This window comes from Sminthopsis crassicaudata, chromosome 5 (genome assembly GCF_048593235.1).
Source record: "Sminthopsis crassicaudata isolate SCR6 chromosome 5, ASM4859323v1, whole genome shotgun sequence".
NCBI classification, from domain to species: Eukaryota; Metazoa; Chordata; class Mammalia; order Dasyuromorphia; family Dasyuridae; genus Sminthopsis; species Sminthopsis crassicaudata.
Window position 1 is genome coordinate 270,424,579 of NC_133621.1, and position 27,497 is coordinate 270,452,075.

The window sequence follows — 27,497 nt, forward strand, 5'->3', positions numbered from 1 at the left end:
CACTGCTGTGCCCTGAGAGCGCTGTGTTTTAGTGGCTTCCCTGAGGTTGAGACTGAACAGTAAAGGCGACTCAAAGCCTAGCCTATGCATCCCGGTGGGGCGTGGATGTCTGCAGCAGGTGACGGGAAAAGCCCCTGCACTCAAACTGGGAAGTGTCTGCCAGGAACCGCGGTCCCTAGTTCAAAGGTTCCCCTTCTCTGGGACTTCCATTCCACAGCCTCCAGCCAGCTGAGCCAGGCACTATGAGTTACCGCCCCGCCCACTCTTCAATCTCTTAACTACCCAGAGGTGAAAGCCTGGATTGCCTATGTCGGCCACACCTCCGGTGCCGAGATCTGCTGAGTCGCCCCTGGGATCCAGGAAGATCCAATCTAGTTTTAAATTTTAAAGTGGCTTATATTTCTCCTCTGAACTGCTGTTTTATAAGCAGAGAAGATCTAACAGCCTGTGCCAGATTCTTTTATTTCAGTGGATTCTCTGATCCCAGAGCCCTCCCCAGAGCGACCGGCGCAGTGTGCCACTTCCCCACAGTCTGAGCTGGCCTCTCTTCTTCCTCCCCTGGGAGCTGACCTTTCCTGCTGAAACTCCAGATTCTCTTCAGCTGGTAATTCGTTCTTACAATCCTTGTGCGCATTCTATCAGTCCAACGCTATTTCTGAAGCTGATTAAATCTAGTTGGTTGTGAGGGAAGAAAGGAGGTTACACAGTGGCGTGTATCTTCTCCGCCATCTTGGCTCCGCCCCCAATAAAAAGCTATTTAAAAAAAACAGAAACAACTCTTTAAAAAATAGCATTCAAGAAATGAAAAAAAAAAACATATTGAAGAAAACAATTTCCTAAAAAATAAAATGGACACAAAGTGGAAAAAGAAAACAATTCTTTAAAAAATAGTCAGTTAAAATGAAAAACAAAACAAAACAAAACAAAACAAACAACAAAAAAGAAAAAAAGAAAAGAAAAAAAAACCTTCACTAAACTCACAGAAATATTTTAGTCAAAATCTGCAACTTCCAGGTCAAGGAGAAATTATTGCAAACATAGAGGAAGAAACAATTCAGTTATAGTACAGCCATAGTCAGGATAGCCCAAGATTTAGCAGCTTCTACATTAAAGGACCAGAAGGCATGACATAATATTACTGAAAACAATGGAGCCACATAGCTTTGAAACCAAGAACACCTGCCCAGCAAAACTAAGTATAATCTTTCATAAAATGAAATAAAAGATTATCAGACATTTGCTTATGAAAAGACCAAAGCTGAGTGGAAAATCTGATTTTCAAATATGGCACTCTGTAGAAGCATAAAGAGGAAATCAGGAAAGTGATATCAGGAAAGTGATATCATAAGGTCTGTTTGCCTTCCTAGAATTTTCTCATTATTATGACTGTTACCTGAAGTATATATAAACAAAGGACACAAATGTGAGTTGAATATAAAGGAATAATATTTTTTTAAATAATGAAATTAAAAGGTAAGAGAAATGTACTGGGGGAAAGTATAAAGAAGTGGAATGGTGCAAATTATCTGTCATTAAAAAAGGGTTATAATGTTTACAATGAAGGGGCAGAAAGGACGGGGGAACAGTATAAGCTCTCTTCAGAATTGGCCCAAAGAAAGAAAAAAAAAAAACATACTCAATAAGAGTATGTAAAAGAGTGATACTCAATAAGAGTATTAGCAATATATTATCCTGCAGGGATATGTCTCATTCTGTTTTTTAATTTAATTTTTCTTGAGGGTTTACTTTCATTGGGTTAGGATATCGATGTTTATTTTTCCAGAACTTGACTGTTATGGAAATAATTTGCTTAACTTCACAAATGGTTTCTTAATTGTGGGAGGAAATAAGGGAAAGAATCTCAAACTCAAAAATTGTAAAAACAAATGTAAGAATTTTTTTAATGTATCTGGGGAAAATAAAACAAAGCAGAAAAAATGATTGATTTATGGAATAAGGAATGTTCTGGGAGAAAAGGAAAGCGAAAAGTGGAATAGTATAGATTATTGGCCATAAAAAGGAGACAAAAATGTTTGAAGGAGAAGTAAATGAACCTTACTCTCATTAAAACTGGTTCAAAAATGGAAATAATGTGCACATTATATAAGGGTATAGAAATAATATATTACTCTGCAGGAAAATAGGAGGGAAATGAGATATGGGAAGAGGAAAGAGTGATAAATGAAGGGAGCATATTGGGGGAAGTTTGATCAATAGCAAAACATTTTTGTGGAGTATTTGGATGAAAGGAGAGAGAATAAAATAAGGGAGAGAATCTGGTTAGTGCAGTAATTGTAAACAGAGGTTTGTAACAAATTTCAATGATAATGCCTCAATTCTCTCTCTCTCTCTCTCTCTCTCTCTCTCTCTCTCTCTCTCTCTCTCTCTCTCTCTCTCTCTCTCTCTTTTCTTTTTTAGGCTGGGGTTAAGTGACTTGCCCAGGGTCACACAGCTAGGAAGTGTTAAGTGTCTGACACCAGATTTGAACTCGGGTCCTCCTAAATTCAAGGTTGGTGCTCTATCCACTGCACTACCCAACTGCCCCAATATTGCCTCAATTCTCAAACATAGAGGGAACTGAGTCAATTTTTAAACAATAAGAGTTATGCCCCAAATGATAAATGATCAAAAGAGATGATCTATGCCCAAAGAGCTATAAATTCATGCACATCCTTTGACCTAACAATACCGCTACTAGCTTTAAATACCAAAATAAATTTTTTTTAAAGCAAAAGGACCTATAACTACAAAAAATATTTGCAGGAGCTCTCTTGTCAGAGAATAATTGGAAATCAAAAAGAAGCTCACCAATTGGAGAATGGCTGAATAAATTATGGTATGTGATTGTCATGAAATATTATTCTTTGTAAAATGTTGGATTGTAAAGGGCTGAAACTCTGAGCAGATGCAACTGGACAACAGAGCACTTAAAGCTAATTAACATTTGGAGAATACTCTACTAGTATATGCTTGGATAATGGTCCTGCCCACTATACTGTGCTGGCTTGATCTGTTGGTGTATACAGAGAATTGTAAGAGGCATTGGAGGGTGGAGTGAGACAAGTGGGAGTTACTTTTTGGTGGTGGAAAGAGAGAAAGGAGTTGCAGAGATTCCTGTGTCCATTCCTCTCATTTAGACCAAAAATAAAAACTAAGGATTTTTGCTTATCCTGACTCCAAGCTGATTCTAAAGTATCCAGGGTGCTAACTCCGTCCTCACATTGGACTAAGAAAAAACTGAAAAAAGCTTTCCATGAATTCAAGCAAAGTGACGTGAAGTGCATACAAATGAATAGCAACAGGTTGATATGACCAAATGATCCAAATCATTATTGGTCTGAGAAATGCAAATTAAGACAACTCTGAGATACCACTACATACCTCTCAAATTGGCTAAGATGACAGGAAAAAGTAATGACAAATGTTGGAGGGAATGTGGGAAAACTGGGACACCGATACATTGTTGGTGGAATTGTGAACGAATTGAACCATTCTGGAAAGCAGTTTGGAAGTATGCTGAAAAAGTTATCTAACTGAAATAAGTAGAACCAGGAGAGCATTATCCTTGGCAACAAGAAGATTATATGATGATCAACTATGATGGTTGTGGTTCTCTTTAGCAATGAGATGATTCAAACCAGTTCTAATTATTGAGTAATGAAGGGAATCAGCTACACCCAGAGAGAGGAACTGAATGTGCACTACAATATAGCATATTCACTCTTTCTGTTATTGTTTGCTTGCATTTTTGTTTACCTCTTTTTTTCCCTCTTCCTCTCCATCTCTCTGTCTCCCTCCCTCCCTGCCTGCTCTCTTCTTCCCCCTCTCTCTCCCTGTTTTTTCCTTTCACCTTCCCTCTCTGTCCTTCCCTGTCTTTCTCTTTCACCTTCTCTTTTTTAATTTTATTTTTCTTGAAGGCTTTTTGTATGATGGAAGATATATGCTTTGTTTCTCAACGTGAATTTTATAAAAACATATTGCATAACTTCACATGTGATTTCGTAAAGGGAGCTGTAGATAGAAACAAGGGAGAGAATCTGGAACTCAAAACTTTAAAAAACAAAAATTAAAAAATGTTTTAAATGTAACTGGGGAGTAATTATAAATAAATGAAATTTTAAAAAGAGAGATTATAGGAGCTTATCACCAGGATAATACAAAATAGCCAAGTGGTATTTTACCAAAATTACAAAACTGACTCAATATCAGAGAAACTATCAGCATAATTGGCTATATCAACAGCCAAACTAACAGAAATTATGATTATCTCAATAGACACAGAAAAATGCATTTGACAAAATACAACATCCATTCCTATTAAAAACAAAAACAACAATAGAGCATAGAAATAAATCAGGTTTTCCTTAAAATGATAAATACCATCTATCTAAAACCATTGTCAAGTATTATGTACAATGGGAATAAGGTAGAAGCATTCCCAATAAGATTAGAGGTGAAATGAAGTTGCCCCTTTTCACTACTACTATTTAATCTTGTACTAGAAATGTTAGCTTTAGCAATAAGAGAAAAAAAAAAGTTGAAGGAATTAAAGTAGGTAATGAGAAAAGAAAACTAGTACTTTTTGCAGATGAAATGGCATATTTAGAGAATCAACTAAAAATACTAGGAAGAATCAACAGCTTTAGCAAAATTGTAGCATATAAAATAAATCCACATAAAAGAGAATGATATGAATGAGATAACATGCCAAAATGTATGAGATGCAGCCAAAATAATATTAAGGGTAAAATTAGCTTGCCTAAATTCTTATATAAGTAAAATATAAGAAGAACAGATCAATGAGTGAGGCATGAAACTAAAAACAAATACGAAATATACAAAAAACAAAACAAAAAATACCTAGTAAGATAATGAATTTGAAAATCCCCAACTGGGTAACAAATTGGAAATCCTCACAATCAAATGTGAATTTCAACATATTTAAAGTAAACAAAAACATATAAGGAGAGTATTCGACTAACAAATAAGTCTAATAGCTGCTTTAATAAAAAATCAATGAAATAAGCCATTAGTTAATTTGATTTTAAATATGGTGAAAACTAAATGTCCACTATCAAAAAACAAGAGTGAAATTACCACCAATGAAGAAATTAAAACAATCATCAGGAAATATTTTGCCTAATCTCTGCCAGTAAATCTCACCATATAAGGAAAATCAATGAATATTTAGGAAAATATAAATTACCCACATTAATAAATCAGGGAATAGGATGCCTAATTAAATAACTGCATCTTAGAAGAAGAAATTTAACAAGCCATTATTGAACTCCTTAAAAAAATAATCCACAATGCCAGGGTTCACTCTGGAATTCTAATAAACATTCAAAGAAAACTTAATTCTAATACTATATAAATTAATTGGGAAAATAGGCAAAGAAACAGTTCTACTATTCGTTTTATGGAACAAGTATGGTACTATTCCTAAATACAAGGAAGACCTAGAGAGAGAAAGAAAATGACTATTTTCCCAAAGGAATATTGATGCAAAAATTTCAACTCAAATGAGAACAAGGAGATTGCAGCAATGTATCACAAGTATCACTGTGGCCAGGTTTAGTTTATACCAGGAATGCAAGATTGGATCAATATTATGGAAAATATCAATAGAATTGTCTATATCAAAAACAAAAGCAACAGAAATCATATGGTTATATCAAAAGATGCTTTAAAAAGTTTTTGATAAAAAACAGCACCCATTCCTATTAAAAGCATTAGAGAGAATAAAAAAGACGACATTCTTTAAAATTATAATCAGTATCTATCTAAAAACACCAACAAACAATACCTGTATTCCCTTCCCCTTAGCTTACTCCTTCACTTTTCCCTTTTTCCCTCCCACTTTTCAATGAAGTGGAAGATGTTTCATCATAAATCGAATATGTCTATTGATACACACTATGTTCATCTCCCTCCTTTCTTTCTCTCAGATATAATAGGTTACCTTTGCCTCTTCATGAGATGTAGTACCACCAGTTTATCCTTTTTTATGATATAATTTCCTTTCCACCTCTAGTTTCTAGGACCAATTATACATATGTTCTTTATATATCTTTATGGCAGAAATATAGTTTTCAAGATTTCTTTTTACCTTTTTAGAAATCTCTTAAGTTCTGTAATTGAAGATCAATCTTTTTGTGTAGATATGGTTTTTTCATCAAGAATAGATGGAATTCATTTATTTCGTTAAATGTCCATCTTCTTCCCTGGAAAACGATGCTCATTTTTGCAGGGTAAGTTATTCTTGGCTGCATACCAAGTTCCTTAGCCTTTCAGAATGTCATATTCCAGGCCCTTCGCTCCTTTAATGTGGATGATGCTAGATCCTGGGTTATCCTTATTGTGGCTTCTCCATGTCTGAAATGATTTTTTCTAGCACTTCCAATATTTTATTTTTTTCCTTTGTCTGCTGGTTCTTGAACTTGGCCACTATATTTCTTGGTGTTTTGATTTTAGGGTCCCTTTCAGTAGGTGATTGGTGAATTTTTTTAATGTCTATTTTACCCTCTGTTTCTAAAACATCTGGGCAAGTTCTCTTTGATAATTTCCTGGAAAATGGTGTCCAGGCTCTTTTTTTTCCTCGTATTTTTCAGGGAGTTCAATTATTCTCAAATTGTCTCTCCTAGATCTACTTTCCAGGTCTGTTGTCTTCCCAGTAAAGTACTTTACATTATTTTCCATTGTTTCATTTTTCTGGATTTGCTTGACTGCTTCTTGGTTTCTCCTTGACTCATTCAATTCTACTTGTTCGATTCTGATTTTCAATGATTTTCTTCACTCACTTTCTTTATATCTTTTTGTAATTGTCCAATTGAGGTTTTAAATGAGTTTTTTTCTTCTATGGAATTTTTTTTCCATTTGATCAATTTTATTTTTTAGAGATTTATTTTCTTTTTCCCAACCCATTAATCCTGTTTTCCTTGGAGTTGTTTACCTTTTCCAATTCACTAATTTTGTTTCTCAATGATTTGATTTCTGTATCCACTCTGTCTTTAAATGTGTGGGATGACTTCTCTAGACTCTCTTGCCAAGCTTCCCTTTCCTTTTCCCATTTCTCTTCTAGCTCTCTTGTGAGAGCCTTTTTGATTTCCTCTATGAGAGTTTTGTGTATTGAAGAGCAGATCATATCCCCCTTTTGGGGATTCTTCTGGAGACAGTCTGCTTTTAGTCTCCTCAGGGTTTGAAGTCTGCTTTCTATCCATACCGAAGCTGTCAAGTATTAGAGCCCTTTTAAAATTTTTGTTCATTTTGTCAGAGCAGAATCAAAGAAAACAAATTAATAAGGAAAACAACTGATCTGCTTTTTTTGGGGAGGATGGGGCTGGATGGTGTTACTGGGCTTTCGCTACAGACTGCAGGAGACAGCATCGAAGCACTAACAGGACAGCAATGGCTGTGCTGCATCTGGGCTCTGAGACTCTGAGGCTCTAAGAACAAGTTGAGCCACTCAAGGTGGGGGTGGAGGTGGCCAGGTCCCAAGAGATGCTAGGGGTTTTATTCTTTACCTCCTGTGTTCACACCTTCCCTGTGTATCCTGGCTTGCTGCCAAGACAGAATATCCATACTGGGGTAAAGGTCATTCCACTGAAACAGCAGAGATCGCATCCATCCCCCCTCTGGTCTGAGCAGTGTGAGCTGCCTGCCTCGCTCTCACTACTTGCCCTCAGCCTTCGCCCAGTCTGTTTGTCCCCATCCCCTAAGCAAACACAGACCTTTTCTGGTAAATTTCAAGGATGTCTTCTGTTGGCAATTATTTGTGTGTGTTTTTTTTTCCCCATTAAATATTAATTCTGAGGCTTGTCATGCAATAAATTTTGTGAGAAAACATGGAGCTCAAGCATCTGTGTGCCTCCTTTCCACCATCTTGGCCAGAAGTCCAACAAACAATATCTGTAATGGAGATAATCTCAAAGACTTCCCAGTAAAATCAGAGGTGAAGCCAGGATGTCCATTGTCACCACTATTTTTTGACATAGTACTAAAAATGTTATAACAATAAAAGAAAAATAGAAGACATTAGAACAGGCAATAAGGAAACAAAATGATCACTCTTTGAAGATTATGCATAATTGGATACTTAGAGAAACCTAAATCAACTAAAACTATATTGTAGTAGAGGGCTGAAACTCTAAAAAGGTATGCTTGAATCAGAAAACAGAGCACTTAATTACCTATTCGATGTGAGACAATGACTCTATTAGCATATGTTTCCATAAATGGCTTTTCTCACTATTGAGTACTTGCGGTTTGGTATTGAGATAATCATAAGCAAGGATTGGAGGTTTGAGGGACAGAGGTCAGTGTCACTTTGCAGCAGGAGAGGAAGAGAGAGGCTGGTCCAGGAACCTCATGACAGGTTGTCTGTCTCCTTCACTTCTCCCCCTGAAAGCCAAGGACTTTAATTTATCCTGACTCTGGTTGGCCCCAAGGCCCTCCAAGGAACTAGCCTGTACTTCACACTATATGAAATAACAACTTTAGTAAAGTTGAAGATAAATCCACATTTGCATTTCTTTATATGATCAACAAAGTTCAAAAGCAAGAGGTAGAAAGAAAAATTCGGGAAGTCTCCTGCCAAAACAAATTCATGAACTGTCTGAATACAATTACAAAACACTTTTGACAAAAAAAAAATTGGCAGTTTTTATCCATGATCGATTGATATTATTGCTTGCATGGATATTGCACAACAATAATGAACTGGTCTCAGCATTATTGGGAAAAGAAGATCCAATAGGATCTCATTTGAGAAACTACACAGCACTTTTCTAATAATTACACTGCCACAAAAGCTTATAAACACCAATATTTTTCAGGAGTGATATTTGGCCACAGTAGATTTTTAAAAATCCAAAACAGAAACACATGATCTCTTACAAATCAAAATTGTAGAGAAACCCCAAAATCCATGGACATATATATGGTGAATATACATAGGTGATTTTGATGACTTTGATGCAGTAAAGTATGGCAAAGACAAAAACGAATAGAAAAAGAGGAAGGCTAATCTCGTATTGCAAATGAAAGCTTGCACTGGTTCTCAAGTATTGAAAGAAGCAAGGGAACAATTCAATGTGTTTTCCTGGATCCTTTATGACAAAAGTCCTGTGGGCTGAGATTGGATGGAAGGATTAATATCTGAATCAGTGGCAAGAGTATTCATCATGATAAGCTCAAGGATCCATATAAGTATTTTATCATATCATTCCTTTATTTGCATTTATCAATGTGCATATTCTTAAGGGAAATTGAAACATGGAACAGAAAATACATGCTACAATCCTTATTAAGATTATTTCATAAAGAGAATCAACTGAATTATGAAAGTTCAAAACTTCTATGGGATAATCTTAACTAATTCAAAATCAATAAAAAAAAAAAACCTGCAAATCGTAATCACCAATACACAATGGTTAATATGCCCACATGAGCTGTTTTTTCTCTTGCAGAGTCATAAATAGGGATTTTTTTTTCTTTTCATACCTGATGTGTGTTGACATTTTTCACCCCTTTTCAATGATGTTCAGATTCAATTATTGTTGTTCACTAAGTGTTCCATGATTTAAATTGTTTTTATTGCTTTTTTTTCTTTTAAAGTTTTAATTACTGTACTTTTTATAGTCATCCAAGGCATTAACATTTGCTCCATTCTTTAGGAGAAATTGTGCCATTTCACAATTCTTTGCTCTAATTGCAAAAAAAAAAAAAAAAGTGGTGTAAGTCCTTCCTGCAAAGTCACAATAAAGATATTGTTATATTAAGTAAGCATTTTATATTTAATTTAATTCAACTTATGACATTTTATAAACATCTTGTGAATTTGCTAATGAAGTGGTAAGAAAGCATGGCACAATGAAACATTGGAGAAGACTAGAGCATAAATCTTATTTCTGTTAGTTAATTTCTATGTGATCAGAAAGCAAATTATTTCAGCTCTCTGGACCATAAGTTTCCTTACATGTAAAATGATAGAATGAAACTAGATATCTTTTGGATTCTTTCTAGTTATTAATATGTATTCATAATTTGTAAGAGACCAATTCCTATTATTTGATGAGTATATTTCCTTTCTTGCCATATTATTGTCCAGATGCAGACAAACTTATTTCCTCAAAACTCTATTAAGATAAAGGCTATATCCTGGCTGGCTTTGAAGTTGACTATTTTTACCCATTCTCCTCAGATGCAAACAAACTCAACAGCAACACCACCAACAGCAGCAGCAAATAAAACACTTTAAAAAAATATTGCCCTGAGCAAGTTAAACTTGGAAAAAAATGATTTACCTAGCACTTTCCCTCTTTTACCAACCTTCCTAATATATTCTTTGTTTTTTTCTCTCCCAAGTGGCAATGACTAAGAATTAAGACTTTACTGAAAAAAATCAGGAATCATTCAGACTAGAAAAAGAAATTTTTAGTCATTAGGATAAAGAAAACATATATTTAATTTTTTCCTGTGAAAATTCTGTCTCTGTGTAGTTAAGACTCAGTAGGAACAAATTTCAAAAGGTTTTTCCTAAAAAATCATGACATTTCTTCATGACAAATTGACATTGCTAAGTTCTATATAGAAAAGCATTGTAGATAATATCTGCTAATACTAGTTTATCATTCTGGGGAGCAGACCTAATATATCAAGCAGAGAAGATTCTGGAGAGATGGATGTGATAGAATAGTCAGCTAACTAGTAACAAAGTCAGTGAGACCTAGATTCAGGGCCTTCAGCTGACACACACATGCTGACTGGGTGACCCAGCAGCACTCCAGGACTCTCCCTAACATTGGATTTCTTAACATTTTGTTTGTCTTAGAAATAATTCAGAATTTTAGCAGAATTTTAGCAAAGTCGCAGGATACAAAATAAATCCACATAAATCCTCAGGATTTTTATACATTACCAACACAATCCAACAGCAAGAGATACAAAGAGAAATTCCATTCAAAATAACAGTCGATAGTATCAAATATTTGGGAATATATCTACCAAAGGAGAGTCAGGAATTATATGAGCAAAATTACAAAACACTTGCCACAAAAATAAAGTCAGATTTAAATAATTGGAAAGACATTCAATGTTCTTGGATAGGCCGAGCGAATATAATAAAGATGACAATACTCCCCAAACTAATCTATTTATTTAGTGCTATACCAATCAGACTCCCAAGAAACTATTTTAATGACCTAGAAAAAATAACAACAAAATTCATATGGAAGAATAAAAGGTCGAGAATTGCAAGGGAACTAATGAAAAAAAAGTCAGAGGAAGGTGGTCTAAGTGTACCTGATTTAAAGCTATATTATAAAGCAACAGTCACCAAAACCATTTGGTATTGGCTAAGAAATAGACTAGTTGATCAGTGGCATAGGTTAGGATCACAGGACAAGATAGTGAATAAAAATAGCAATCTAATCTTTGACAAACCCAAAGATCCCAAATTTTGGGATAAGAATTCATTATTTGACAAAAACTGCTGGGAAAACTGGAAATTAGTATGGCAGAAACTAGGCATGGACCCACATTTAACACCACATACTAAGATTAGATCAAAATGGGTCCAAGATTTAGGCATAAAGAACGAAATCATAAATAAATTGGAGGAACATGGGATGGTTTACCTCTCAGACTTGTGGAGGAGGAAGGAGTTTGTGTCCAAGGGAGAACTAGAGACCATTATTGATCACAAAATAGAACATTTTGATTACACCAAATTAAAAAGTTTCTGCACAAACAAAACTAATGCAAACAAGATTAGAAGGGAAGTAACAAATTGGGAAAAAATTTTTACAGTTAAAGGTTCTGATAAAGGCCTCATCTCCAAAATATACAGAGAATTGACTTTAATTTATAAGAAATCAAGCCATTCTCCAATTGATAAATGGTCAAAGGATATGAACAGACAATTTTCAGATGATGAAATTAAAACTATTTCCACTCATATGAAAGAGTGTTCCAAATCACTATTGATCAGAGAAATGCAAATTAAGACAACTCTGAGGTATCATTACACACCTGTCAGATTGGCTAAGATGACAGGAACAAATAACGATGAATGTTGGAGGGGCTGTGGGAAAACTGGGACACTGATGCATTGTTGGTGGAGTTGTGAAAGAATCCAACCATTCTGGAGAGCAATCTGGAATTATGCCCAAAAAGTTATCAAAATGTGCATACCCTTTGACCCAGCCATACTACTACTGGGCTTATACCCCAAGGAACTACTAGAGAAGGGAAAGGGTCCTGTATGTGCCAAAATGTTTGTGGCAGCCCTTTTCATAGTGGCTAGAAGCTGGAAGATGAATGGTTGTCCATCAATTGGAGAATGGTTGGGTAAACTATGGTATATGAATGTTATGGAATATTATTGTTCTATAAGAAATGACCAACAGGAGAAATACAGAGAGGCTTGGAGAGACTTACATCAACTGATGCTGAGTGAAACGAGCAGAACCAGAAGATCATTATACACTTCAACAATGATACTGTACGAGGATGTATGCTGATGGAAGTGGATTTCTTCAACATAGAGAAGATCTAATCTAATTCCAATTGATTAATGATGGACAGAACCAGCTACATCCAGAAAAGGAACACTGGGAAATGAATGTAAACTGTTATTTTTACCTTCTGAATCCAATTCTTCCTGTGCAACAAAAAATTCGGTTCTACACACATATATTGTATCTAAATTATACTGTAATATATTTAACATATATGGGACTGCTTGCCATCTGGGGGGGGGGTTGGGGGAGGAAGGGAAAAAATCTGAATAGAAGTAAGTGCAAGGGATAATGTTGTAAAGGATTGCCCATGCATATGTACTGTCAAAAAGTGTTATAATTATAAAATTAAATAAAAAAAAATATATATAAAAAAAAAAAAACATTTTGTTTGTCATGCACTCCTTTTCAGAATAATATTTTTAAATACCTAAAATACATAGAAAACAAACAAAACCAATTACATTGAAATAAGCATAAACATAATGTAGTTTTTTTTTTTTTTAAGTTAATGAATCTCAGTTGAATCCACACTCTAAGATTAAAACATAGAGCAAGCCCTGAGCTAAATCAATAGAGGGAATTTCCTTCTTAGGAATTCCACTGTGAATGAAATCTCTTCCAGTGTCATGTGTACTCTCCCTGACTTCCTCACCCCTCCATCCTACATTAGAAAATTTCAAAGACTAATGAACTTTGATTACAGGATAATTTTAAATTATTTTCACTAAAGAAATGCTTCCAATTAAAAAATATGTACATTGGACACTATGATTTTTTTAGCTGATAATCGACTTTATTATACAAGATTGTTAGTTTCTACCTTGTTTTTTGCTTCAATATCAGCTTTATATTGAAGCAGTTTTGCTGCCATGTCTATGCCCTGAAAAAAAGGCAACATAGTGAAGAGCATTGTTACTGCCATCCCTAAGATTAGGATTTGCACCATGTTCAAGCAAGATAGTAGCACACTCCTCCTGCTCACACTGTATTGCCTGTCAGTATAATATATGCAAAGAAATAATAACATAATGTAAAGTTGAGTATATTCAAAAATTATTAGTGATATTTAAATAAGTTACTAATTTTTGATTTTCTTAAAGGCAGAAATCTAATTCCTTTTCAATGAACAGCATGGTTAACTAATGCATACCTTCATTAAAGGTGTTTGACTGTCTCTGTCCAACAAATCCAGTTCACATTTTCTCTCTACTAAGAGAGACACAACATCTGGATGTCCATTAGCACAGGCCAGATGAAGAGATGTTCTATAGAAATGAGAGAGCAATGTGATTGTTTGATAATATACTACAGCAATCAATATTGTGCCATTGTTAACTTAATTAAATTAATAATGTATTATTCTTATGCCTAAATTGTAAATCATTTCTAAAGTAAATGGCCACTAATGTCACCCAAATAAATACAAAATATGCATTAACTCTCATAGCTGGACAAAAAATCGCTAGAGCAGGAAAAATATATCTAGCAAATAGATGTAGATTTCACTACAGAATAGCAGGGGAACTTTGCTCAGGTTCTGACCTGGGCTGCTTCACCTCATGAGTTCAAGAGATCTGCTAGCCTCAGCCTCCCTGTAACTGGGATTATAGGTGGACTTCACCATGCCTGGTGGTTAAGTCTATATTTTTTTCCATTAAGATATCCATCCGCAACTACAAAATATTTAGTGAAGCAGCTGCCTCATCAAAATCCCTTACATATTTACACATTGGATCTTTATACTAGCACATGCACACATGTGTGCATTCTCTACCAATACTTACTGAAATGCACCATTGTACAGTTGAAATGGCTCTAGGTTGCCACAGGCTATTCCAGCAGGGTAAACATTTTGGCAGTTCTGCCATGGTGGGAAGGGTTTGTAGTAAGGGCCTGGTTTGTCTGTTGTCTGCAGACCAACCTAACTCAGGTCATAAAGATTGGTCAAAGGAGGATGGATTTTTTATGGATGATATATTTCAAAGTACATCTTTGTTGTTTAGTCATCTCAGTCCTGTTTGACTTTATGTCTCCTCATGTTGAGTTTTCTTGCTAAAGATACTGGAATAGTTTGCCATTTCCTTCTCCCAGCTCATTTTACATATGAGGAAACTGAGGCAAACGAGATTGAGAGTCTTGCCCAGAGCCACACAGCTAGTATCTGATACCAGACTTGAGCTCCACAAAGATAAGTCTTCCTGACTCCAAGCCCAGCATTCTATTCATTGAAAACCTCCTGCTCATAGCTGACCTTCTACACCAAGTTGTAAAGAGGTTGTGTTATGTGTTGGTGGAGGAAATATCCATAACAACAAAATCATGCATTACTGAAGTAATGAATGTTCATATAAATTTTCATATAGATATATTTTAATTTTTTCTTGTTTTTCAGAACTCCCTTTTTGCCTTTTCCTTCTGGCCTTCTCTCAGAGCGTCTAAGGTAATCAGAAGGGAAGAGATTTCTTCCTCCCCCATCCTCCCAGCTGCAATGGTGACATGCTTGGATGTATCTTGATAAGAAGGAAAACTAACATCTATTATGTGTCTACTATGTTCCAGAGACTATGTTCAGCATTTTTCAAATATTTTATCATTTGATCTTTGGGAAGTAGGTATTATTATCATCCTCATGCTTGAGGACACTGAAGAAGCTGATAAACAAATTTGCTCAGGGTCACATAACTAGAAAGTATATATAAATCCAGGTCTTTCTAGTAATTAGTATTTAGCAATAGTACGAACTAGTTCTTAAATCAGTAATCAAACAAAACAGAAAAAATAACACATAAGACATTTGCATCTCTTAAAAAGTTAACTGCTAATGATTTTCAAGCTTATTTAGAAAAGGGAGAGATGAAGCCTTTTATTATTGAGAATATGAAGGGAACTTTTAAAAAATTGAAATTTAAAAAAAAAATTATTAATTCAGTTTACACTACAAATTTTAACTTTCTTAATCCAGATGTACTCCTTGTTTTACTCAGAAAAGGGATAAGCAAAATTAAAGGAAGACAAGATAAAATGATATTCCAGGGAAGGAGTTGGCAGAAAGGATAATGGAATTATAAAAAGGTGTTTATATTTGTGAAATTGCTTAAGTAGGAAACTAAGTAATGAGTAGTGAAAGAAAGGAAGTAAAGCAGCAAAAAAATTCTCATAATAGAGGAAAAGAGGGTGAAAAAGAAAGATGCTTGGTAAACAGTCATGCTGAGTGGCACCGTGATGGGAGGGCAATTTGGTTGCTGTGCATTTTCAGGGGAGAATATAACCATGAAATACAGGGGAAAAGGGAAGACTCTGAGTCAGTTTTCAATGAATTCATAAGCAGCTGATGGTTAGAAATTCAATGTTCATCATTTTGAGGATGTCTCCAGATTAAGTATAGTCAAAACTTCAAACTGGTGGATAATTAAATAGTGACATTCTGTTTAGGCTCATTTGGCAGTGGTTCTCTGACCACTATTGAACAAATTTAAAAGTATCTCAACCTTGAAAAAGGGATTAACATTTTCTTTGAATTGTTATACTGTGTGGCTAAAGGATGTTCATTTTTCTTTAGTTTTAGAAAAAAAAAACATATTAAGCCAAGAGTTACTTATAATAATTTCCATGAACATTACTGTATTTAAATAAAATTTAATAACCACATCAAAAAAGTATGCATGATAATTATTTTATCTATCTATTAATATATTCTGAAAGTAATTCAACTACAAATCAGTATATCCATTAGAAGAAAATAAGTAAGGATAGTCAGCCAATTATTAAGTCAGTCATTTCAGGGAGCCAATACCTCTGTTGCTTTAGCCTATGGGGATATTCTCACTTATCCACACTTACTTGTGGCTTTGTAAATGTTAAGCCAGGCACACTGATGTACGGCTGTGCATGCACAAGTACCATGCCAGTACCTTTAGGATACTTGGCTTTTAGGATAAGGGAAAATATTAAGAAAAAAATCAAAATATAGCCTGTCATTTTTAATTTTTCAAGCTAATGAATAAGTGATATTGGAAATGACATGAAAAAATAAGTTTAAATCAGGACAAGACTTTATTGTTTCTAAGAATGCATTTAATTACTTGCATATTTTCACCAATTAAGAAGCAATATAAAATACAATTTGGACAAGTGAATAATGTACTTTGAACCATCAAGTTTCTAGAAAGGACTCCACAAATTTTCAGTATTTAATAAACAACAAAGTCCTTTGAAAAATACATAAGAAATTTAATTTCCCTATGTATGATTTTTGTGATTCGTGGTTAAAGATTCTCTTGCATACATTGTTTCATAAAATCAAGAGTGGTAGCACAGTATGGTGGACAGAAAACTATCCTGGAAGTTTGCAAGACCTACTAGGTGTTATATTTTACATACACTTCCTATATAGGACCTGTGCAGATCAGTTAACCTCTCACTGACCAATACAATTTTCTAAATTCAAAGTTGCAGAAAAGATACTGTCAAGGGAATTCCCTTTTATCAGTAAAACTACTTAAACAGTCCTCATCCCATGAGACACTCTAACATACACTTTTCATTGGAAAGCTATATGAGGTATGCTGAGAGAGTAATAAAGCTGTTTCTATAAACTACACATGAAAAAAGTCTCCTTACATTAGTCATAACTTAAAGCCATTATATTTCTTCAGCATACAGGTTATCACTCCCTCAAACATACTCACTTCATAGTTGCTCAACTTCCACATTTCATATGATCTACTTCATCTTATCTCAGCCAGATAAAGACAGACCTTTGACCACCCACAAATGCAGCACTGCTGTCCTTTCAAATCCTGTTTCTTTTATCTGATCACAATCTATTGTCAGTCCATGTCTTCCTTTGCTTTGCAAACTTGAATTCTGTTTTTCAGCCAGACCATGATTTCTAATTCAAGGCCATCAACCCCTGCATTAGCTATACTCTTCTCCTTTCTTTATCTTGACTCCTTGGTGAACCATTCAATGTGGCTGTTCAACTCTCCCTTGTCTTCCTTTAAATCTATTGCTCATGTATTATATTGCCAACAATGTTCTTCTAGGGCTCGATCTTTCTATGAAGATGTCAAATAAGGCTGGAAAAAAAATCATGCACCTGTGCTTACTAGGGCCACTGAAAATTTGTCCCATGAGCTCAATTGGGTTCTCCAAGGCAATCCTTTCATATTATACTTCCCTAAATAATTCATTATGCCATTTACCACAATAGCTCTTCCAAACCTTTTCATCTCAAACCTTTCATAGTACACACACACTCTGCTGCATCTTTTCAGCTAAAAATCTTGGCTTATATTTACTGGGGAAAAACAAAACAAAACAGGTCATTCCCCGAAATCTCCCCCTTTTGCCCTCCTCACCTAATTCATCTGGAAATGCCTCCTATGAATATTTTTCCTTCACCTATCTCATTTGAAGAGGTAGCCCTTTCCTTGCCAATGAATTATTCCTCTTCTCACTTATCTCACTCTTTCACTATATCCTATTTCCCTGCTTGCCTACAAACATGCCCTTGTCTTCTCCCCCAATCCTCAAAGAAATTGCCTTTGATCTATCCATCCCTACTATCATTCCACATCTCTCCTGTCTTTTGTAGCTAAATGCCATGAGAGAGGTGTCTCCATTTCCTCTCCTCTCATTTTCTTTTAACACTCACGCTTTCTTCTAAATTCTTCACATGTTAATGGATCTCTTAATTGCCAAATCTAATCGTCTTTTCTCAATTCTCTTTTTGCCTCTCTGAAGCCTTTCAAACTGTAGCCTTTTTCTCCTTGATATTCCCTTCTCCCTAGGTATTGTGATATTCCCTCCTCTCTAGTTTTTTAATACTACTCTGTCTCCTGGTTCCCAAACATCCTTTCCTCTGCTTCAGAGGCTGCCTTTTTGATTAGCTCCCTTACCTGACTGACCTCCTAGAATGGAGGGGCAATCCATGCTCCCCCATTCCTTTGTATCTGTTGCTGTGAGCCTTGTGCCTGATATACAGAATAGATCTTAATAAAAGCAGCAGTTTTCTGCCTTGAAATTTTTACTCTTCACATATTGCATCCATCTTGGGGCATTTAAGTGGCACAATGAATAAGAGTTCTGGGTTTGGAGTCAGGAAGACATCTTCCTGAGTTCAAATCTGATGTCAAATACTTACAGTTGCGTGATCCTGGGCAGGTTATTTAACCCTGATTGCCTCAATGTCCTCATCTGTCAAAATGAGCCGCAAGAAGGAAATGGCAAACCATTCCAGTAGCTTTGCCAAGAAAATCCCTCACATATCCTTATGGACAGTCACAGTCGTTTTGGACCTGTCAACATTTCAGCAGAAAAGATTAGTATTTTTTCCCATGTTACTATGATTAAAAATATGCCAGTTGGACCCTGGCTAAAGGCAAAGGAAGGAGTTTCCAATTCATTAAACATGGACAGGCCGGAGGGAGGAGGTGGCCCAGCTTCTGGGACTTGCTATCCAATCTCTAGAGAAGCAAAGTGCTGAGGAGGTTTGATTTCCAGGGGGTTAATTGGGGGGGGGGGTGGCACGGACTCAAGTGGAGGGATGGGGGGCATATCTTAGGTTCCTCGGGTGGGATCTTCTCCTTCTCTCCCCTCCCCCAACCTTTGCTCTTACCGTTTCTCTCTATCCGGATCATTTACATTGTTTTTTTCCGAACAGCAACAGATGCTGCACTGTGGCCACATCCCCTAACAAGGCAGCTTTGTGGATCTTCCGAAGGTCCTTGCTCTGGATCACGTATCCTGGGACGTAGCTGGACGTTTGGACCCCAAAGAAAATCGGCAGCTTGATGGAGGGGCCAGGTGGGAATTGCTCTTTCTGGCCGAAATCAGACATCATCTTCATGCTGGAAGCAGGCTTCAGGGCGGGGAGGGAGAACCCACGGGGGAGTTCTCTCCCGGCCCCTCAGCCTGCTCCGAGGGGGGATTAAAGGGGAATTTGAAGGGGGAATTAAAATGGGAATTAAAGGGGAAAGAAAAGGGAGAAATAACCCGAGGACAGAAGTTTAGAGACCGCTGAGGCCGCAGCAGTTAGAACCGATTTGCCTCTAGAGAGCAACCCTGGCAACCACAAGAGGGGACCTGAACAGCCCGTGCCTTTGTCGGCTCCTGGCTCACGGGGATGCCATAGTCAAGTCACGCACTGGTGAGTGCTCGGGTGCTGGGTCCCTTAACTCTCAGCTCGAGGAATCCAGAGCTCGAGGCGCTCGAGGGTGGGTGAGCTCCTGGTCTCCCATTCGAATCTCGGCACCTGCTCTGTTGCTTACTTTTGTATTAGGCAAAACTCGTCCTCTCTGAGCGTCGGTTTCTTCTGTAAAATCAGATTCTACTCGGTAATCTGCCAAGTCTCTTGCAAGCCTTTAACAATTCTGTGAAGCTAAAGGCGGAGCCAGCCTGAAAAGGACCCTAGAGGCCCGGATGGACAAATGCAGTCTAGGTGTCTCTTCTGATTCTTCCTTCCCTTCTCCCTCCCCTTCCACCTTCCTTCCATTCTACTGCCTTCTAGTGTGTCGGGGAAGGATTTGTACGGGACGATGGACCCCTGGTCTCAACCAGGCAGCTCTGGGTTCAAGCCCATTCTCTACATAATTTTCCTTAATGCTGCTATAATTAATGGGGGGGGGGGTCAGAAGGGAGGAGAGGGATTTCAGCAGTTCAATAGAAAAAGATGTACCACTTTTACTTGAAAGATGTAAACATACCCAGAGACTTTAGAGGGCATCTAGAGGGTAATAGACCCATTCAACTCTGGGCTGAGATCCTGTCCAGAATATTGTGTTTTTCAAAATGTTACATTCTAGAAGGGGCACTGATGAATCCAAAGACAAGAGAGAGGGATACAGAAGACTAAGGGAAGGTATGACTATTTTAAAATATCCTACAGGAATTCTTTGATTCTCTGTATTAGTTTATATCATAATGTGGCACACTTCTGTTAGGAAAGATTATTAAAGTCAGCTTTGTTTTTAAGTCACATATAATGTGGAGTAGAAAATAACAGCATTTTGTTGCTACTTTCTACTGACTTGGTTCAACCCCCAATCGATAAGAACATTTCTGCAAAGGGAAATAATGCAGGTTATTATCTAACTACTAGTCTTGCCCTTTACCCCTCCTGCTTTTCCCTGCCGCCTCTCATGTTCCATTCAAGATGTGAAATGTATCCTCTGCACCACCAGCTCACCTTGAATTGTTCAGCTCCAGATTCACTGAACCTGAGAATACAGAAATAATGCATAGCCACCCTACTGACCCTCACTACCCCACTATCAACCCCGATGCTGTTGTTATTGCTGCTGCTGCTGCTGCTGCTGCTGCTGCTGCTGCTGCTGCTGCTGCTGCTGCTGCTGCTGCTGCTGGTTGTGGTTCTTCTTGGCCTTTCTTGTCTTCCTCCTTCCTCCTTCCTTATCTCCATTCCTTTGTCCCCTTCTTATTTCCCCTACCCCTTACTTTTTCGTTTTCCTTTTTCTTCCTCTGAAATGGACAGACATGAGATAGACAGTTCTGACCAGATTATTCAATTTAAAGCATCATTTATTAGCCGGCCGGTGACTGGCCCCACTAGAGAGGCTAGTAGAGATCAGCCCCGAACCTTTACTGAGGTACACTTTTAAGCCCGTTTGCCACATCCGGGTACAGCCTTGGGGTTACACAGTTTCTCGTTTACATTACACTTCCCCAATGTAAACGAGAGTGGACGAGAGTGTCAGCATGTTTTGCAATGTTGTGACTTGTTACAGACACCTACTTCTCGGAAAGTCTAGGGTCTCATGAACAGGGGGATAGGCCCTAGTCTGAACATAGCACTTCCCTTAATTTAGTTTAAGCAACATTTTCCTATAACCTCGAGGCCCCTTTACCCAGGGATGAGAGGGCCAGTCTTTTGCCCATTTCACCTCCTTCCTTCCTTCCTTCCTTCCTTCCTTCCTTCCTTCCTTCCTTCCTTCCTTCCTTCCTTCCTTCCTTCCTTCCTATCTTCCTTCCTTCCTTCCTTCCTTCCTTCCTTCCTTCCTTCCTTCCTTCCTTCCTTCCTTCCTTCCTTCCTTCCTTCCTTCCTATCTTCCTTCCTTCCTATCTTCCTTCCTTCCTTCCTTCCTATCTTCCTTCCTTCCTTCGTTCCTTCCTTCCTTCCTTCCTTCCTATCTTCCTTCCTTCCTATCTTCCTTCCTTCCTTCCTTCCTATCTTCCTTCCTTCCTATCTTCCTTCCTTCCTTCCTTCGTTCCTTCCTTCCTTCCTTCCTTCCTTCCTTCCTTCCTTCCTATCTTCCTTCCTTCCTATCTTCCTTCCTTCCTTCCTTCCTTCGTTCCTTCCTTCCTTCCTTCCTTCCTTCCTTCCTTCCTATCTTCCTTCTTTCCTTCCTTCCTTCCTTCCTTCCTTCCTTCCTTCCTTCCTTCCTTCCTTCCTATCTTCCTTCCTTCCTTCCTTCCTTCCTTCCTTCCTTCCTTCCTTCCTTCCTTCCTTCCTATCTTCCTTCCTTCCTATCTTCCTTCCTTCCTTCCTTCCTTCCTTCCTTCCTTCCTTCCTATCTTCCTTCCTTCCTTCCTTCCTTCCTTCCTTCCTTCCTTCGTTCCTTCCTTCCTTCCTATCTTCCTTCCTTCCTATCTTCCTTCCTTCCTTCCTTCCTTCCTTCGTTCCTTCCTTCCTTCCTTCCTTCCTTCCTTCCTTCCTTCCTATCTTCCTTCCTTCCTATCTTCCTTCCTTCCTTCCTTCTTTCCTTCCTTCCTTCCTTCCTATCTTCCTGTTTTCCTTCCTTCCTTCCTTCCTTCCTTCCTATCTTCCTTCTTTCCTTCCTTCCTTCCTATCTTCCTTCCTTCCTGTTTTCCTTCCTTCCTTCCTTCCTTCCTTCCTTCCTTCCTTCCTTCCTTCCTTCCTTCCTTCCTTCCTTCCTTCCTTCCTTCCTTCCTTCCTTCCTTCCTTCCTATCTTCCTTCTTTCCTTCCTTCCTTCCTATCTTCCTTCCTTCCTGTTTTCCTTCCTTCCTTCCTTCCTTCCTTCCTTCCTTCCTTCCTTCCTTCCTTCCTTCCTTCCTTCCTTTCCTTTGTTCTTTCTTCTACTTCTTCTAGTCCCCCTTTCCCTTCCCCTAATCCTTCTTTTCCTCCCCTGCATTGCTTTTCCCTCTCCTCCTTTCCAACAAATCAAAATGTCAGTTCATCTTGTAAGTCTTTTGGTCTTGATAAGAATTATTTGTGATCCAATTTGTAAATCCAGTGGTCAACATGTTGGTTATACTTGTGACATGTCTCATCAATATCTATTCAAGGGATAGATTCTCTCCATATTTTATGCCTTACTTGATGATATCCTGTAGAACTTCAATAATGTCTCTAAATTGCATATGATGTTCTATAATATTTTCTAACATTTAGCACTGATATGTTTTGAAAAGATCTGGACAATGGTTTGGCTAGTTCAAAGCCCCATTGAGCAAGTAACAGACTCCATCATCCTATATGTATTTTAGTGCGTATGGGTTATAAACAGAAAATTGCTCATGGATTAAAAATTATTTGAAAATATATATATACTTCTTATTGGGGAAAAGACCAATGTATATGAAGAATAAACAAGTAAATCTAATTTGTTAATACTCAACGAGGCAAATCATTAACATTTAATGACTTACAGATACTTGGCTGTAATCTAATATGAAATTTGTGGAAGGTGAAAAGCATTTTCTTGAATTTTTTATAAATACAGATGAACATAAACTAGATGAAAATGGACAATAATTCCTCTTACACTTATTGGTAATCCTAATAACTCCCACATACCTAATATTTTATGATTCATACAGCACTTTATTTCTCTCTATTTTTGATGAACATTTATAAGAAATAGTTGTACTTAAAATAGTTTAAGTACTGTTATCATTCCTGGCTAGGGACACAGTTGATAAATGAAAAGGACAAGATTTGAACCCAGTTCTATTTATGACAGATTTAACAAAGCCATTCTTTGAAGTTTCTCCTTGAATTTCCTACTTATGGCACACATTTGCATTGTGTGCCCTTCTCTCCAGCTGTTTCTGAGAAGATTATGAAAGATTATGTAGATTATGCCTTCATTTGATTGAGTCTATATATGTAAAGTCTTCCCATTGTTTCTCCAGACAGAGCAAAGTTTGGTTCCAATTAATGCAAATACTGAATCTTGTGAATTGGTCACATACATCAGTTGAATTTGCACTAAGTGATTGGATTGGATTAATACCAATACCAATAAGTTTAACTTCAAATAGTGTGATTATGTGGGCCAATTTTAGAGAAGTCATTATTTGAACTAATTAAGAGTTATCTCTATATCCACAGTACTAGCTGAAGAACCAATAGAGAGGTTCAATACCCTTTCCCTCTAAACAAATGTTCTTTTTTCCATATGGTTTCTGAACGTGAGGCCTCTTCAAAAAGATTCATGGGAAAGTAGAGTGAGGAAACTGTGGAAAATTTATCTTTTCCAAAGTCACTAGGTCACTGAGTCAAAACCTTAAGATGGATGAGCCCAGATCATCTTGTACATTTCAGAAGGTCATGAGGCCCTAGAAGGCCACTAAATCTGTGGCTGCTGTGTTTACTGATGGTCAATTGTAGTGGTAGCAGCAGGCTAGAACAAAAGGAAGAATTGACATTTGAGAAAGAGGAGCCACTGGAAAAAGAAACACACACACACACACACACACAATATTTGATTGATCCTTGTTAATTTGAACAATTTTCAAACTGAATTATGGATGAAGACTTGCATGAAGCCACCTGGAAAATAACTCCACTTACAACTTGGTTACGAATGGAATTACAAGTCGTATTCAAAGTGTTCTTTAAATGCACACTTTAATTCCCCTATGCTCATCATTGTTTTCTATATGGAAAGAAAATACATTGTTCCTATTACCTAAGTCATGGGATAGCATTTTTAATTTCTTTCCATTAGAGAAGACCTAGATTCCCAAAACAAAACTGATGTAAATAGCCATTTTACCTCTGAAGCAGGGTGGCAGTGAGGAGAAGGGGTGGCCGGGAGGAAACAATGAATTTTCCAACCGTTTCCAATTTCATTGCTTTTTTCTGCTGTTTGAATGTCAGGCTTCTCCCAAAATTCAACCTTGGGTAAAGAATGAAGGTAGGTGAAAAACAAAAGTTAATGGAGGTTGAGGTACTTTGTGGCTTTTGCCAAGAGGCATGTAGCTAAACATTGCACTTGATGTGAGAACTTCAGCATACTTTTGAAGCCCTTTGTATTTATAGGACTCAGTGCATTGAGTGCAAGACAGGGAGTGAGAGCAACCTCCAATACTTACTACATATATGATCCTGGACAAGACATTTACCTTCTGCTTGCCTCAGTTTCCTTATCTGTAAAATGGGAAGAATAATAGCAACCACATCCCAAGCATTGCTATGAGGATCAAATCAGATATCATTCACAAAGTGCTTAGCACAAGACCTGACATGTAATAAGCACTATGCAAATGTTAATCATGATGATGATGATGGTGATGATGATGATAATTATTGGAGGGATGCTCCATAGAGAATTCTTGTGAATTTGATGGGAGGCTTACCGTATAGAGTCAAGCACAGGCTCCATTGGCTAGATTTCTGGTTGGTCCTCTAGATTTCCTTTGACTTTCTTTGGTATTTGTTTTCTCTAGCACTGACCTTGAGAATATTTTAAAGTGATAGAGATAATGGGTATTGTACTTCGTTTTCAAAGAGGACCAAAATGACATTACTGTCTTCATGTCAAGTTAGCATGTTCAACTGTAGCTCATCAGACCAATATGACCATGGAATCCTGTGACAAAGGGTTAGACCCAAATAGTCCTTATGAACATTTGGGGTGGTTTCTCTAACTGTGTTCATCTTCTGCTTCTTTTGAGCTAATGCAATCCTATTTTGCTCATAGAGCACACAGTGCTGGATGATGCTATGCAAATATCTCCTTTGTCATGCAATTAAATCTAAAGTTTTTAGGAGAAATCTTGAGTGTGTCTCTGTTTTGCTTTTTCTGACCACCTTGTGAGTGCTTACTCTGTATGAGTTTTCCATAAAATAGTCTTTTTGGCAAGTGTCTGTAAGGCATTCAAAATAATGTGATCTTGGCTCCACAGAGCTACACTCTCTGCAGAAGTTTGGGTGTTTGGTAGTTTACTTTGAGAAAGTAAATATCAGTGTCTGATATTTTGTCCTACTTAATGGGAGCTTCAGCATATTCCTAAGACAATTCACATGCAAGTGATTCCATTTCCTGGCATGGTGCTGGCATATTGTCCAAGTTTCACAGACATAGAGCAACGAGGCAAGTGTAACAGCTCTGTAGCCCTTCAGTTTGCTATTCAGTACTCATCATCACAGCTCATCTCCCAAGCTTTCCCAAACACTGAGCTAGCCCTGGCAAAGAGTGTGTCAACCTCATAATGGCAAGATAAGAGAATTTATCCATAGCATTCAAAGCTTCTCCATTTGCTGGAACGATGTTTCTCCATATGGATGGTGTGATGCTGGCTGATGGAGCAACTATGTTTTCTTCTTGTTAATTGTTAGGCCAGAAGTTATCAGACCCAGCAGAGAATTGATCCACACTTGGCTGCATTTCAGCTTCACAGACTATATTGAGTGCACAATTATCTGTGAACAAAATAAAAACAAATGCTTATGCCAAGGTGATTGCAAGTACAGCAGCAGTTGTGAGCTGGTACCAAGGGAATAGTTTTCATGGAGAGAAGAGGAGAGATGGAAACTATATGGGACAGTGACTCTTACCCAGATGAAAATCAGAGCCTTTCAAGGTCAAAAACTACAAGGATTTATTTAATCTCATGAGAAAAGGCAAGTCCTGCCAAGAACAAGCTGCAAATGCAGTACTATATGGATCCTAATGCAGAAGCCTCCACCCCTTCTGACCTTTTCTCCCATTGGAAAAGTCTGGGGGAGCCCAGACTTGTATACTAATGTGGAAACCTACCCAGAGCCTAAAACATCTACTCCAGAAATAAAGAAAACTAGCCAGTGACACACTCTTAATGCTAATGAAAAAGAGAGGGTAGGAGGCAACAGTAAGAGAATGTAAATTCATTGAAGATAAGCAAACACCTGCAGTTTTTAGCTGTAGCTCAATTCGTTAATCTTCTTTCTCTATTTTCTTCAAATAAACCTCTAAAGACATAAAATTTCCCGTTATTACTGCTTTATCTGCATCCCACAGATTTTGGTATGATGTCTCATCATTGTCATTATATTGGGGGAAATTATTAATTGTTTCTATAATTTGCTGTTTCACCCAGTCATTCTTTAAGATGAGATTGTTCATTTTCCAATTACTTTTTGGTCTATTTACCCCTAACTTTTTACTGAATGTAGTTTTTATTGCATTGTGATCTGAGAAGAAGGCATTTATTATTTCTGCCTTCCTACATTTAATTTTGAGATTTTTATGTCCTAATATATGGTCTATTTTTGAATAGGATCCATGAACTGCTGAGAAGAAGGTATATTCCTTTCTATTGCCATTCAGTTTTCTCCAAAGGTCTATCATACCCAGTTTTTCTAATGTTCTATTTACTTTTTTAATTTCTTTCTTGTTTGTTTTGTGGTTTGATTTGTCTAAATCTGAGAGTGCAAGGTTGAGATCTCCCACTATTATAGTTTTACTGTCTATTTCTTCTTGCAATTCTCTTAACTTTTCCTTTAGAAAGTTAGATGCTGGCATTTCTCAAGACTTGAACCAGGGGGGCTGGGCCAAGATGGTGGAGAAGAAACACACGACTCTGTGAACGTCCTCACTCCCTCACAACCAATTAGATAAATTAAGCCTCAGAATAAGCCCAGGACTGATAGATACCACAAGGACTGGAAGCATGACTTACCAGCTGAAGAGAATCTGGAGTTTCAACAGAAAAGGTCAGTTCCCAGGGGAGGAAGAAGAGAGGCCAGCACAGACGGCTGGGTGCTAGCATACTCTGCCGAGCACGCTGGG

The 27,497-nt window shown here is 37.3% G+C and overlaps 1 long non-coding RNA gene across 1 annotated transcript in view; it reads left to right on the top strand.

Moving 5' to 3' along the window:
- LOC141544639 (uncharacterized) overlaps window positions 1–19,270 on the top strand; it is a 92,386-nt gene extending 73,116 nt beyond the window's left edge. Inside the window, exons 2-3 of the long non-coding RNA XR_012482722.1 lie at window positions 14,914–14,961; window positions 19,186–19,270. This is a non-coding gene — a long non-coding RNA (uncharacterized LOC141544639). The remainder of the gene's footprint in view (window positions 1–14,913; window positions 14,962–19,185) is intronic.
- The last annotated feature ends 8,227 nt before the right edge of the window (window positions 19,271–27,497 follow it).